General features: G+C 38.5%; 1 protein-coding gene and 2 long non-coding RNA genes across 3 annotated transcripts in view; 2 read left to right on the forward strand and 1 right to left on the reverse strand.

Annotated features, from left to right (window-relative positions):
* Positions 1-6,567, forward strand: part of LOC146452407 (uncharacterized) — a 29,279-nt gene extending 22,712 nt beyond the window's left edge. The window contains exon 3 of the long non-coding RNA XR_014859758.1: positions 6,457-6,567. This is a non-coding gene — a long non-coding RNA (uncharacterized LOC146452407). The remainder of the gene's footprint in view (positions 1-6,456) is intronic.
* The window catches only part of LOC146452404 (uncharacterized), a 100,450-nt gene that overhangs the window by 71,738 nt on the left and 13,908 nt on the right, over positions 1-14,804 (reverse strand). The window lies entirely within an intron of this gene.
* Positions 1-14,804, forward strand: part of LOC146452406 (uncharacterized) — a 96,043-nt gene that overhangs the window by 51,438 nt on the left and 29,801 nt on the right. The window lies entirely within an intron of this gene.

A 14,804-nucleotide genomic window follows, 5' to 3' on the forward strand; every position in this document is an offset into this window, starting at 1 on the left:
GTTCCAAAGAGAGTCATATTTATAAGCAGCATTGTACGTTTGACATACGTAACCCATTAACAAATGACAAACTTGATTAATTTTTAAGTCTCGTGTTTCAGTAACAAACTCAAGGGCGTTGTAATGTTATGGTGATCGTGGTTGTTTTTTGACCAAAAGTACATTCATAAATATTCCTTAAATTGGAAATTCTGCATACAGCAGATTGTAACAGATCTAGATCACAGTAGGCCAGTAATTCGTTTGCACGATATCAGCTTCACAGTGATATACATCTCTTGCACAATGCCGCTTCGCTTTCAGTTTAATGTTGCCGTCTTTAATGAATGAATGCTCAACAACGGTGACACGAAGTTGTACTAGCGACATAAATTGGCAACTTCATGTCTTTCTAAGAGAGATTCCCCAAACTTGTCACAACGTAGCTCGGGCCGGGCTCATCTGAATTTGAAGTATCGATGAGATTAGTGTATATCAGCGGCATGGAATCCTCCACCTCCAAAAAGTCAGAAGCTGCCCCTTTATCGATCAAACGTCCCATTAAAGGCAGATATGGTCTTTATTCTGATCATCTCCAGCCACTGGGCTTGGCTCGTGTAGGAAAACCATATGCGCTCTGTGTTCTGTGTATTCCAAGTAGCCTTTGGATTAGCAAACCGTTCCGATTGGCAAAGAGAAATTTGATTGGGCATGTCTTTCCTCTCTCTTTGTAGGGGATGAATCCAGTTCTTCCTCTGTTCAGGTCGGTCATGTTGTTGTCCCACCCAATTGTGTTCGTATTGCTGATTATGTTAATATTAATATTGCTTTGGTTTGTATTGCGCAAATATTAATCCAAGAAATTTTTATCTGCGCATTACGTTGACTCAATATGTTCTCTCAAAGCTTTAATCTGGAGGTGGTTACTCTATCTGCCCTGTTTCGGAGGATCTTGTTAGAACTACCTCTAGCAGCTATTATTTGGGCTGGACGACCTTAGCAGCCATTGCTTGAAAACAACGGCCTCTTCCATCTCTCCATCTCTGACTGCAATCTTTAACCTCAGTATTTCTTCTGTTTTTTCCCGACCTTTAGAAATTAAAACTGCGAAGGTTTCGCCGCTTCCCTAGGGTAGTTCGTTATTTGAACGATCCTATTATTGTACATTATAAGTTCTTGCTGTTGTCTGAATAATTATTGAGCAACAAGTACACCTAACTTTTGACGACGTCCTCTCGCAGCTCGAGTTGCTTCTGGATTCACAATTTGGTTTTCGAAGTTACTGCACGTGTGAGCTTGCTATCGTTGATCTTTTAGATCTTTCTCAGTGCTCTTCTATTTTTCTAAAACAACTCGTTGCGCCTTTGTGCAAGATCTGGATGGTCAAAGAGTATGAGAACCAAAGAGCGGCAAAAATAATTTCGGCAAAAAAATGTCCTCCTCTTCGCCATCCTCTTCATCTTCAGTAAGCACAAGTAGAACATCAGCAGCAAGATGTAGCACTATGGATCTCACCCTGTCAGCCTTCTTGCCTCTCAATGGTAGATTGTGGTGGTCTAAATACTTATTTAATTCTGCCACAGTGAGCTTCCCGGAGTTACCACCTTCCAATAATTTCAGATTCTGCAGTCGTAATCATGTACTGTGAGCTAGTACTCGCTGAATGCCCTTCTTCTTCTCTGTCTATACTGGGTTTCCGGTGCAGGCTTTAGCAAATCGTCATTTTGTAGATAGCGCACATTGCAATCTCTTGATAATTGCTCTTTCTTCATGGTTTTTGAAAGGATGTACCCTTCCCCCTTATTCCTTCTCTCTCGCCCAGCTTCGCCTCCCAATACTTTTTCCGCTCTTCTAGAGTGATATATAATGCTCGTATAGTGATCCTATGGGGTCTATGTAGTTTTCTGATAGTCCGAATGCATCCAAACACCCATAACCAAGCCTTTGTAGAGGCACGAAAATACAGATCTCTAACAAAGGTATTTTCCTCCTACTCAGTATTATCTTAAATTAAAGTTGTTAGGGTGTAGCATTAAGTTTTTGTAGCGTCGTGTTGTAATGATTTCCTCCATTCAGTTCTCTTCCTGTATGATATTCACCAGCAGGGTTTCTGGTAGAGCATTATTGGTGTTCGTTATATCCACTCCTTTGTGAAGAGGAAATTCCTTCACCCCCTTGTTCCTCACCTTAGTTTTCTCTGCTTCCCTGTGTTTCCTGCATTTCTGAACAGGCAAAACCTAATCATCGCGGTATGTCTGCCCATTAAAGGCTTTGCAACAAAAGTTGAGATTATATCAGGCTAAGTGCTGGACTGGACTTGTGCAGCCTGTCTGCCCATTGAGATTAGAGTTTACCATTACCATTTAATTAGCACAGTCCCGTCTTTTATAGGCACGTCGTCTTATTATTTTTCTATCTTATTCATGAGTCTCTTGTTTTACATTTTCGAATCTTATTTTGTAATAATATTTATTTCCTAATTTATACTTTGCCAGGTTATGATTGTTTTTTTCCGCAATACGGCATTTGTTATCCAATAAATTTGGGTGGGGATGAAGTGCTCCATACAGGTCACCCTTTGCCTCATAGACTCATATGGTCAGTTGTCTTGGTAGAATGGGACCCCAGGATAGCTTTGTTACCATGGTAACAATGAGTTCATGCTAAGTTTTCAAGAGGATTAGGACCTCTAAATGGCCTGGGGATTAAAACCCCGTGAGAGGATTAGAACCTCTAAATGGCCTAAGGATTAGGACCCCGTGAGAGGATAAGGACCTCTCGGTGGCCTGGTGATTGGGCCTTAGAGAGGATTAGGACCTCTAAATCGCTTGGGGATTTGACCCCACAACAGGCTTAACACTCTCGTTGCCTAGCAACTCAACCTGTATGAACATTTATAAAGCAATTCGAGTACTTCATCCCCCTACCCCCTTTTCCCTCATAATCTGTTGTTCTGTCTGATTTCATGGGTTGGGAGCATTAAAGAGAGACAAATCAAGTTACAAGGGAATTGAACAGGTTTAAAATTAAATAAAAAGGGGAAAAAACCTATAAATTATCCCTGACTTAAATTTTTGTTAACTTGTCTAAACTATATGCCCTAGCGCCAACAGATAAGCCGGGAGTTCCAGGCATGTACTCCTCTATACAAGAAAGATCTTTGTCCTGTCTTGGTAGAGAGCTTGGTAGATAGTAAAAATAAAAGCGGAGCTCCAATTTTTATCATAGCATTTATAGAAATCTGCTAAGCGTATGAACGTAATAACCTAACAAGTTCCTCATCCTTTCTGCAGTTATATATATTTTTATTGCATATGCAGCAAACTGCCCATCAACAATAACAACAACAATGTAATACAGAGGGCAATTTTTTTTTGAATGCTGATTTGTTGTAGCAGAGGGCAATTTTTCTTAATTTTCCTTTCCCCGAGGGCAAAATTACTTACTTCTGATAGGTCGAGCGGCGAAAATACTCGCTCCAGATAAGCTGAGCACGCCAGTTCTACATTTCGTTGGTTTCTTCATTTTGCGTTCAAAAATAACGAGTTCTTTCAAGTTCTTTGGAGTTCGACTGTTTAAGCCGGGTTGTTTGTACCACAAATACATGGAAATCAAGTGCTGCAGCTAGAAAGAAAATTCCTAAAAGTTAAGTTTTCGTGTCTCTTGCAAGAAACAGCAAACGATTATTTGTGTCAAAAGCTAAAAACTTCGATCGGATTGACATTTGTTTAGCTGAGAAACTGAAATCAGTATTGGCAAACACTGAAGTGCTTTCACCTCGGCGCTACTTCTTCTTACAACGAATGATAACCGAGCATAACAGTGTCTTTTTGATGGGAGGAAGGAGCAGGTCAAATTCAGTGGAAGAAATTACTCCCTAAGTTCCTTTCTTAGATCCACCGTTTGCTGTTTTTATCGATCTATTTTCGCAGATTTCCAAGCAGTAGGAAGCTTCACAGCGCAGGTGAACAATAAATTGATGCCTGACATTAAGTTTTATCGTTGTTAGTTTACTCCTGAATTAAACTTATATTCTCTCTTACTTCATTACATGTGTAAAATTTACAACTCAGTCAATATTGCTCCTACTGAAATCTATAGCTAAATAAACGTCAAGAAAAGGAGAACACGGGGAAATCTCATTTGGTTACTTGGCACAGATCTTTAAGTGTGTTCACAACTGAATGAGAACCGTGCGGTGCGAACGAAACTGCTCCGAAACAAAATGTTCAAAAATTAGTTTCTCCACGAATATTTGTCCTACCGAAACGATTGAAGTATATTTGTAAAGCTTGAAACATGTAAAATGAGGAAAAAAGTTATATTGATTGTTGCTCAGAAACGCATTAGACTAGGAAACGGCTAGCAAGTTGCCTAAATTGGTAGGAGTTGCGTTCAAGTTAACAGAGTAAGAAAAATTCACCGTCGTTTGCTCATGTTGTCCCTTAATGCCTTAAATTAGGTCATTTCACGTTGTTGTTTTGTGGAGGACGGCAAAGAAATGTACCAAAATTTAATTGCGGAGCGATTGTTTTTGTTCAAATGTTGTTGCTACCGTCGTCGTTGCTTAACAGGGTTCCCAGACTTATTTGGCGCTCGGATAAAAAATGTTTGAAAAATCATAACTCAGTCAATATTGCTCCTACTAAAATAATTCTGGCCCTTACAAAAATTTTAACACTTTAACGCTTGGTTGTGGCCTGAAATATTAAAGTGTTTAAAACTTGTGCGTGTTTATACAGTCCAAGCGCATTGAAGCAGAGCGGCGTAAATGCATTGCATGTACACGGCTCCAAAACAAAATGTTCAAAAACTAATTTCTCTGCGAATATTGGTGGCATCGAAACGTTTAAAGTATCTGTGTGCAGCTTGAAACACGTAACATAAACAACATATATCGATAGTTGCCTGGAAGAAAGCATTTTCGTTTGCAAATGATTTGTAAACGGCCTTCGAATTACACGTCATGATAATTTTTTGGTGTAGGAGCAACTGAGCGGCCCGGAGAAAAATGTTTGGAATTTCAAAACTGTATCAATTCTGCTCCTGTAGTAATAGTTCTAGTCTCTATTTTAAAATAATCGTTAACAAACGGCGAATACGGGAAAATAATCTTTGGCTTTTGGTAGAATTATTTCAGAGCTTTTAAATTAGTGTGTGTTTACAGACACATGAGAGCCGTGCGATGCGAATGAAAAAAAAAAACGGCCACGAAACAAAATGTTCAAATCCGTGAATCCGTGAATATTGGAGAAATCGCGGAGCTCTGTACGGCACGCAGCGTAGAGTGCCCACAAAGTTTATTCCATACATTAGTAGATTGGTGTTAGTACTTTTGAGTTAAAATAGACTTGACCCTAAGTCAGGTCCCACATTTGTGAAAATAGGCTTTAACTACATGTATGCCACGTTTAATGCATTCTGAAGTTTAGAAGGAGGTATTTTGAAAAAATTGTAACAGTCCAAATTTCACAGAAAACAAAAGTTAAACATTTAAGTTGTTATTGACAATTGGAATTTCAATTTGTTAAATATGCAAGCTTTTTGAGCAAGGAATGACGTTTTGCCAGCGCCGGCAATGTATAGATAAATTATGGAGTCCCCAAACTTAAAGTAAATTGGGTAGTTTTGAGGTCACCTTGGAAACCGTCTCGCCAACAACGAAAAAAAAAAACGCATTGAGCTCAGTAAATGTGATATTTGATTATGGGATATCATGATTGATGTTCGTAGAAAAAATCAGGCAAAGTCGGCGAAGAGTCGAAATTTGCCTTATCAGTGCTAACGCGGACAGCCTCTTAAAACGTCTCGCCATGAAAACCGCGAGATTTTATCCTAATTGTTATGGACACTATAGGTTAACAGTAAATTTCACAGCTAATTAAAATGTGTTGCAGAATTATTGAAAGGATAGTTAAAACGTTTCTCTGATTAAAAATTAAATATGTATACGTATAACAAACACAATTTTTAAAAAATCCAACGTTTTGGCCAAAACTTCGGCCTTCATCAGGGGATAGAGTGATTAGAATTTTACTTTTTAAATTGCTTTATCACTTCCCCTGATGAAGGCTGAAGTTTTGGCCGCAACCTTGGGTATTTTAAAAATTTGATTTTTTAACGTATACATATTTTTAAGCAGAGAAACGTTTTAACTATCATGAATAAACCTGGTTACAAATCCATTTTTAAAACTATTTAAAAGTTTACCCTATGATTATGTAACTAACTCTGCGAATGTAGAAATTGCGTTAAACCTTGAGAATTATTTAGAGCAGAGATATATGCTACTTACAAAGAAGTTCGCTTCTAAGAGGGTACTGTCAAAAAGGCGTGCCAACTTCTGAAAAGCAGTTGAGGCACTTAGTGGTTACGATCTCAATTAAGCAAGTTAGTAACTAAGAGAACTCCATTTATTTGAAGGCAGCCTCACCTCTGTTAGCACTTATTACGTTTTCTTTTTCATTATGTTCCAAGGATGCTGCTGGTCTGTCTGATTGCCAACTTCAACCCATTATGTCAGTTCACTATACTAAGTTCTCAGAAGGTCTGTGTGCAAGCTTTACTCCACTAGGAGTGGAACCATGACCTGTATCGACGCTGCATCCGGTGCTCGATAGCGTTGAACTGCAATGGCTCAGTGTGGTTTCCTACTTTACCAGCATCCGTGTTATTATGTTCATTTGGTAGTCTGCTTATTTTGCCACCTACAAAAAATTGAACCAGTCAGTATCTCCAACGAGTACGAATATCAAATGGCTTTCAGTGATTTTAAACTCGTCGGTGCAACACGGGGGTTGTGCGCTGTGGAAAGGAGCAACTTTACATAGATACATAGATACATACATATATACATGCATACTTTATTGAGATTCCATTCAACAGGGACTTTCAGCAACAATGTTAACTATTACAGAATAATTGAGAAAAGAAAACTTATTTACGGTAATTTAATGAATTTCAAAATATGTTCAAAACTGTTCAAAAAATATATTCAAAATCATTTCGTATAAAACATATTCTTTAAAAGTGTCCGCTTAAAACCATCAATTTCTTTAATGTTCTTAACGTTTATATACATTTATAAACTTTGTAAATGAAACTAAATATAAATGAGAAATTCTCGAAGGATGTCCAAGCTCACATGAAGTTGTAACAGGTGTTGGGATTCCTGCAGAGAACTTAGTAGAATATGGGGAACTTTAGCGGACGAACTTAATTTGAAAATACAAACCTGAGGTCATTATTTTAAATTTGGTGTGTAGAAATAGTATTTTCGGTCTTTGGAAAATTTTGACTGCGATAAGCCTTGTACTTAAAAGACAGTAGGGAATTTGGTCATTTCAAGTCATTTTGTGTTGTTGTTTCGACGATTCACGTGTAGGGCAATTGTTTTTCTTATTAAATGCTATTGTTTTATGACGTTTTTGTCGCTATCGCCATAGTAGCTTCTTAAGAGCCGTCCTCTGTAAATATCGACTATCGTCGTTTGGACGAGAAAAAATGAAATCCCTCAAACTTTCTCAGAAGAATGGTCTATATAAGTGATTCACATAAATATAACTTTCAGCTCAGTTCGATTCGTATTTTAGCTGTACTGCGACCATCTTGGTTTTACCGCTCTGAGAAGGCTTTCAGCGGCCATTTTAGGCCACACTTTTAAGAATTTGCCTTACAAAGAAAGCGTCACAAATCCGAACAAAATCTCATTATTCGAAACAAGCAAATGTTTGTGGTTGTGTTGAAAAGCTTTTTTGGGAATTTGATCGAAATCTGATTTTTTTTACAAAATTTTTAATTTCTTCCCAATTGAACTACTCTTCAAGTGCCAAAAAAATGGCCGAGTTTAAAGCAAAATATCGCTAAAGATACATTAGTTGGCATTCTAAAACAGCATCCCGGTTAAAGAGCAATGTCTCGTCTGTAAGAATATGCAATAAAATTTTTGGGCAGTTAAAAAGAGAAAATTATAGAAGAAGAAGTTTTAACTGTACTTTTGTCAACAAACACCGCCTTTCTAATTAGCATAACAACATAAAAATAACGATTTACTAAGAAAATAATGCTAAATTCCACTTACCTCGTGAAATATCGAGAACTGGATATTTCAAAATATATCAATTTATAGTTTCAGTCGGATACAGCCGCATTTTCGATGATTTGTTGTGCGAAATCACTGTAATACACCGCAGCCGTTAAACTGAGTTGAATTCTTCAAAGTCCGCCAGGACAACTATCGGCCGAAAAAATTGCCTTCCGCCCCATAAGCTGCCTTGTGCAAGGTGTCAGATATTTCTTTGTTATCCTTAATGACCAAAACTTCTTTCAGCAACCATTTAAATCCTGCTTTGAACTGGAGATTCTCGTCAAGAAATCGTTTATGTTCCGTTGACCTTCCGCCGTGATTAAACAATGAGATTGCGTTACAGAAACGCGCGCACATCCAGACGGGCTGGGGTGGGGGTGGGGAGGAAACAAAAATTGAAATGCTCCCAAATTAAAAAAAAAAGGGCATTCAAGATTACTGTCAAAACAATTTTATGCATTTCGGGTACTAAATAGAAAACTGCTGTCCCAGAATAATGTGGAATATAATAAGCCCTTGTGCTCTATTTCTTTGGTTGGGGCGTGGGAGGGGGGTTGGCAAGTAAAACACTAATTTACAGCATCAGTTGATTGTTGCTCTTCTGTTTAGGGTTCATACATGTTCCCAAGCTCACTGACAGCTATATATTTGTAATATTAGGTAACAGTGAAAAAGTTATAATCACCGGCACGTAAAATTAATGTGAGGATTTGTATGGGAATACATGCAAATTAACAGCTTACATAGAATTCCAATAAAAAGCGACTTAGTTACTTACTTTTTTTTTCTTTTTTTTTTTGTGTGTGTGTGTGTGTATTACACTTGCCTGTTTGTGTTTTGGAACGTTGTCATAGCGTTTACCATTACGAGGACTTGGCGCCAGAAAAACTACTAAATCTGAACATCGTTGGAAATGCTATCAAATGTTACGACGCGTGATGGCCCATTAAAAAAGCAGCGTGACGGGTGATGGAACTAGTCTGAAATGTCAGCCGTCTCAGGGTTAGGGAGAGGAGACGGCTGACATTTCAGACTAGTGATGGAACACATTAGTACAAATCTTTTTTGTATACACTGTATGGGCGTCAATGAAATTCGCACTTTCCCACGGTCTCCTAGCACGTGATTAATATAGGCCTCAGACCAAATTTGATAAGGAAGAATTTATGAGATTCAAATACGTGTTTTTCAAAAGCATTAGTTTAGAGAGTACGATCGAATGGGACAGTTTGCTTCTTACCAAGTTACACGCTTTTCACTCCGCAAATGCTTCCATTTTTAGCGTCTTCGTGTGAAAAGGTGTAATGAAGTGTAATTGCAGGGGATAACTTGTGATTCGAAGTGGCATGGAAACCAGGTTGTGAATTTCGTGGGGGAGTTCAAAATAAATGTATTCGTTTCAAGGAATGAATACTTATGATTTGTACTTTGGTGTTTCTTAAGAGAAAACTGCTAAAATAAAATTATATCAAAATACTCATACTATACCTGCCCAAACGTGCAGTGCTTTTAAATGGACACTCACGTCCCCTCGGCAGTCACACTGCACATTTTTATCGTTTTGGGTACTGGATCCGCAGGTACCTCCAACATACGACGAGTACCAGGTGGCCATGACCAGGAATTTTCCAAGGACCAATTAAAAGTGCGGCTACTAAGCCATTCGCTTTACGCGTGTCACGAAAAGAATATATTTATTAAAACTGGAAACAATACGTTTTGATTGCCACATTATATTTCTATGGTTCTCTTTTGCGACCCGAACAACTTAAAATATTAAACAACGCAGACGTCCTTAGGGGTTCGTCACGCGTTTCCTCCCCCACGAAATAAAATGAAAAGTAGCCACACCTATGAAATTTAATTTGATGTAGTCATTATATAAATCTACTTAACGATCGGCTTCCCGTTTCCGCATGGCAATTTGATCACAGTGAGAGAGGGAAAGAAAACATGAAACGAATTGTTGACTAAAGTTCCAGAAGTCCATTTTTGCCTCTAGATCAACCACAAAATATTTGAACTCGCTGGAAAAGGTGCCCATCTAAAAAAGAGACCGTGACTTTACAGAGGGTACTTCCTACTACGACAGAAACCAGAAAAAAATTATAACCTACACAAATTTCTCAACGTTCCCCAAAGTCACTAGTCATGTTCCATTATTCCAAGATAGGTGTTTAATTTATAGCCCCGAATAGGCGAAGAATGGCTAACACTTTCGCAGCATCTTACAAGCTAAAGTCCGTGACATTTTTATTTCCTCCCCACCTCAACCCCACCCGGATGTGCGCGCGTTTCTTCAACGTAATCTCATTGTTTAATCATGGCGAGAGGTCAACAGAACATAAAAAAATTCTTGACGAGAATCATTGACCAACATCATGTATGAAACCTAAACAGAAGAGCAACAATCAACTGATGCTGTAAATTAGTGTTTTACTTGCCGCCCCCACCCCCCCCCCCCCCCCTCCTCCCACGCCCCAAACTAAAAAATACAGCACAAGGGCTTATCATATTCCACATTATTCTGGGACAGCAGGTTCCTCTTTAGTACCCAAAATGCATAAAATAGCTTTGACAGTAATTGAATGGCCTTTTTTTTTTAAATTGGGAGCATTTCCATTTTTGTTTCCTACCCACCCCCACCCCAGCCCGTCTGGATGTGCGCGCGCTTCTGTAACGCAATCTCATTGTTTAATCACGGCGGAAGGTCAACGGAACATAAACGATTTCTTGACGAGAATCTCCAGTTCAAAGCAGGATTTAAATGGTTGCTGAAAGAAGTTTTGGTCATTAAGGATAACAAAGAAATATTTGACACCTTGCACAAGGCAGCTTATGGGGCGGAAGGCAATATTTTCGGCCGATAATTGTCCTGGCGGACTTTGAAGAATTCAACTCAGTTTAACGGCTGCGGTGTATTACAGTGATTTCGCACAACAAATCATCGAAAATGCGGCTGTATCCGACTGAAACTATAAATTGATATATTTTGAAATATCCAGTTCTCGATATTTCACGAGGTAAGTGGAATTTAGCATTATTTTCTTAGTAAATCGTTATTTTTATGTTGTTATGCTAATTAGGAAGGCGGTGTTTGTTGACAAAAGTACAGTTAAAACTTCTTCTTCTATAATTTTCTCTTTTTAACTGCCCAAAAATTTTATTGCATATTCTTACAGACGAGACATTGCTCTTTAACCGGGATGCTGTTTTAGAATGCCAACTAATGTATCTTTAGCGATATTTTGCTTTAAACTCGGCCATTTTTTTGGCACTTGAAGAGTAGTTCAATTGGGAAGAAATTAAAAATTTTGTAAAAAAATCAGATTTCGATCAAATTCCCAAAAAAGCTTTTCAACACAACCACAAACATTTGCTTGTTTCGAATAATGAGATTTTGTTCGGATTTGTGACGCTTTCTTTGTAAGGCAAATTCTTAAAAGTGTGGCCTAAAATGGCCGCTGAAAGCCTTCTCAGAGCGGTAAAACCAAGATGGTCGCAGTACAGCTAAAATACGAATCGAACTGAGCTGAAAGTTATATTTATGTGAATCACTTATATAGACCATTCTTCTGAGAAAGTTTGAGAGATTTCATTTTTTCTCGTCCAAACGACGATAGTTGATATTTACAGAGGACGGCTCTTAAAACTCCCTTTTGTCTGGAGTGTAGCAGTTGCCTTAACCCTTTAATCCCTAACGGTGATCAGCATTAAATTTCTCCTTGTAATATCAATGTTTATTCAACCCCTGAGGTCATGAGAATTAAGGATATGATCACCAAAGGTGAATTTTCTTGATATTTTAATAACTTCTCTTCATTACTTTTATTAGACAAGACGCTTTTCCGAACGTTACGCGGGATGCTTGGGTCGATGTAAGCATTAACTTTGAAATGAATGGCTGATTACCTGTTGGAGTTCGAGATCGTTGATTGCATAAAATGACGACCTTTTAGTAATTAGTTATCAATCGATTTTCTTAGCTTTTAATAATACCACGAGGTAACAGCAATCTGACAGATACCGGAAATTCTCGTGATTGTTACGAGCATGGATTACAAACCTTATCGTCTGCGCTAATAGGCCTTAACACGGTTTTTGACGCCATTTTGACGAGTAGGCAAACACGCTTGAAATAACAGTGTTTGTATGGAAATCCGATATCAAAATTTTAGTAAAACATCGCTTCTGAAAACTTCATGAATTGGAAATTTTTGACACTAGGAAAAAGATTTTAAGAAAAAAAATTGGAGGGATGTAGCTGTTCCAGAAAGCGTCCAGTCGTGTTTTGAACTTTCCATACATTTGTCTGTATTTTTTTCCCGCGAGCTATTTTTAGTAGCAGTTCACGGCTGGTTTGCTATACAGACAAATGTATGGAAAGTGATATATATATATCCCTCGTGATATTTGCGCAGATAATAGATGTTGATTGGGCCGTTTTTGTTGAAGACAATCAGAACAATAGATCACTTCTAGGACAAAGCAGAGTTTGAAGTAACGACGAAGGAAAAAAAAAGATACTCGTGCGAAATTCATGTGCAGATTTGAAACTACGAAGCTACTCTACTTTCTATGTTAATGTTGTGTAAATAGTGTGAAATAAATAAACCTTAAACCTTACAACAAAGAAAAAAAAAGATACTCGACCGAAAGCCCTGCGGGCATCCCGCGTAATTAATGTGCAGATTTATTTATAGCTACCATGAAGAGTGTACCGAACCCAATTTTAGACACAGTCTGCCGCGTAATAGTAATCAAGCCAGTTAATGCGGTGGTATTTGTTGTTCATTCCCAATGTTTATTGTTCGTTGAGCAAGCTCCAGCTAGCCTGCCAGCCATTCTCGTAAGCGGCCAGCTCCAGTTGCGGACACCTTTTTCCGCGTTCAGAGGGTGTCCGTTGAAAAAATTTTTTGCACTTACAGATTTAAGCAGGATTTTCTTTTAACGTCAACCTCGCGAAATTCGGGAAATGGCATTTGCTTATAATGATATCTCTGTTGAACGCTACAAGGTAGCTTTTGGCGGATATTTTTTTCTCCGATTTGATATGATTCATTATCAGCGAAATTAAGATTAGGGACGGAGCGCAAATTAATGCATGACATAATTTCGGCCCCCTGATTGGTCAGACGCTATTCTGTTTTCCCCGCCTCGATTTTCTACCTTTTAAAAACTGCTTTGACAAGAGGTTTTCAGCCGCCCGCTGGGAGGAAAATCTGGAACCGGAACACGGAACCGAACCAGAAGCCAGAACTGGAATCCAACAATCGCAATCCAGAATCTGGGATCTGGAATCCTAAATTCGAAAATTATAACTTGAAGGAAGTCCAATATTACTTATATATTCTCACAAAACTTCACTATCCACGGTGTTAGCAGAGCCTGACGAGTGAAAAGTAAACGCAAGATGGAGGACCTTAAAGGGACTATGTCACACCAGGCGCATGCGCACGTTGATAAGAAGCATTTTAAAATGGTTGGGCCAACTTTTTCAAATGCCGCTGGAGGGTTCGGGAAGCTGTTTTCATCTGTTTGAATCGCGTTCAGCTTCGGAAAATTAGCTCAAATTTTTCTTTACAAACGTGCTTTAGTAATTACAGATTTTGAGAATCTGTCTGTGGCGATATTTTTGAAAGCTCTTGCAATGGCGGAAAAGCAAAATCCAGGGACGAGTTGTGTGCAAATTAGTCTCAACCGGACTCTACTGCACATGTGCCTCAGCTGACATAGTCCAATGTTTAATATTTGATTATTTCTACTCAACGCCCTATCCTATCCAAGCGCGGCAGCGCCGCCATCTTTCGAAACTCTACGTTTTTGGACGATACTCTCCTGTTCCTTAGTTTTTACCTTTTTACTACTCAAGTGAATGGTGCCTAACGGTTCAACTAACTTTCGATAACGATGTGAGAGTCAATTCGTGTTTTACAAGACCTTCCTTTTACATAACCTACAATTGTAGCACTTATGCGGTGGCTTTCGGTTCACGCGGGTAATTTTGTTGGTCAAGTTACGAATGATTGACATCTGACAGTGTACTCCTCCAACCTAATAACCAGTATCTCGTTGAAAACATGGACCAAAGGCGTAAAAATAAATTTCAGCTCTCTCCATAAGGAGGGGGTGGGAGGTAATGTACATGTTGTTAAATATTTCTCACCTAAAACATTGACTGCTGGTTTAAAAACTCTATCTTTTAAAAAATTCGTCTTATCGTCTGCAAGCTCTTAAAGGGCCCCACGATCCCTCACGTCCACAAGACTCCTAAGAAAAGATTCTGTGACGTCATCTGCCCACCTTACTCTTGGGCTTCTCTGTCGATTTTTTTAAACAATATTTTTGTACGAAGTTTGCTCTGAAGGCGCAAAGTGTTCATCGAGAATGCTTATGTTTTGTTTTTAGAATTGTTATTAATTGTACCATTTTACCTTTTCACAAATTACTAGATTGCGGAACGTGAAGAAGGAATTACATTAAACATTCCGTTTCTATCTTATTCCAGAGTAGCCAGAGATCGAATTAAACTATAAAAAAATCTTCATTATACTGGATGACATGTCCCTTTAGGAAAAAATCGGGTAGATGTCAGCAAGGTTCGGATTACCAGATAGGCAGATTTATGTAGGTAAAGATTACATTGATGTATTTTCCCTTAGGAAGATGAAGAACGTACTTATAATGTGAGACATTACGCAATGGGTCCAGTTGAGAAGATGTTTTAAAAAGCAACATG

This window comes from Pavona decussata, unplaced genomic scaffold (genome assembly GCF_977016875.1).
Source record: "Pavona decussata unplaced genomic scaffold, jaPavDecu1.1 SCAFFOLD_371, whole genome shotgun sequence".
NCBI lineage: Eukaryota > Metazoa > Cnidaria > Anthozoa > Scleractinia > Agariciidae > Pavona > Pavona decussata.